Raw genomic sequence first — 1,022 nt, forward strand, 5'->3', positions numbered from 1 at the left:
ACTGCACTGTGAATTCATGGCCTAGACAGGCAAAACACTTCATTTCTCTGGATTTTAAAATACTCTTTTGAAGCATCTCTGAGGAGCCTAAATTTCCCCCATATATTATATTTGTGTGACTCTGACTCTGTGTCAGTTAACCAGAGTCTGTGTTGGGTTGGGATCTGAGGTTTGGCCAGACAGACTAATCCAGGATTTCTCTGGGGAGAAACTCCACTCCAAGCTTGCTGACGGCCAAGGATGTTGAGCAAGGGGTCCTTGGCCTATGCGTCCCCTGAGAACTTGAGTGTTGGGGGCCCAGGGCAGCAGCAATGTGCTGGTGAGAGCGAAGGCCAGGACAGCACCTTTGAGTGCAGTTGGCTGTGTTTACATCAGTGGCTGGAGACAAAACCTAACAGACAGGTGTGTCCCGTTGGCAAAGCTGGCATCAGCCACAACAAAGTCATCCTGTTCCACAGCAGGGGCAGCACTGGGCAGCAGGCCCCCAGAGAGCAGACCCCTCCTTGCCCTCAAGGCCAGAGGCCAGAGCTGGAGAACAGAGGGGGATTCAAGGGTGTGGATCTGGAGGCGATGGCTTCCAGATATATTTTAGAGCTGGGTCTTTCCCTGTGGCATGTTTGCCACAGCACTGACCATGAACGGATGGGTGGCCTCCTGCAGCTGTCCTGGGAATGCCCCAGTATATGGACAAGCAGTTTCTGTTATGCCCCTTCCTCTTGGCGGCGCTGGTGATCATATTCCGGTTATTGATTGTCTAATGCTGGGCTCCTGGCCCACATCCACGGCAGGGCCTCTGGACTGGTGATACTTCACCCCTTGATGTTTTGCTTCCTGGCTAATCCTGACCTTTGGAAACTGTGGGGTCAGTGACATGTCAAGGAGTCTTGCTTCTTCATCAGAGTTTTGGGACTTAAGACCAATTGAGTACCCTGGAGTATGGCCACTGACCCTGCTATAATCTCAGGCCTTAGCATTGAGTTGTCCCTACCAGTTATACCATGAAATCCTATTCCAGTGGGCTC

The 1,022-nt window shown here is 51.8% G+C and overlaps 1 pseudogene; it reads left to right on the forward strand.

Moving 5' to 3' along the window:
- The first annotated feature begins 240 nt into the window (after positions 1-240).
- On the forward strand, positions 241-758 carry LOC106990597 (E3 ubiquitin-protein ligase RNF185-like; annotated as a pseudogene).
- The last annotated feature ends 264 nt before the right edge of the window (positions 759-1,022 follow it).

This window comes from Ovis aries, chromosome 3 (assembly GCF_016772045.2).
Source record: "Ovis aries strain OAR_USU_Benz2616 breed Rambouillet chromosome 3, ARS-UI_Ramb_v3.0, whole genome shotgun sequence".
Taxonomy (NCBI): Eukaryota; Metazoa; Chordata; class Mammalia; order Artiodactyla; family Bovidae; genus Ovis; species Ovis aries.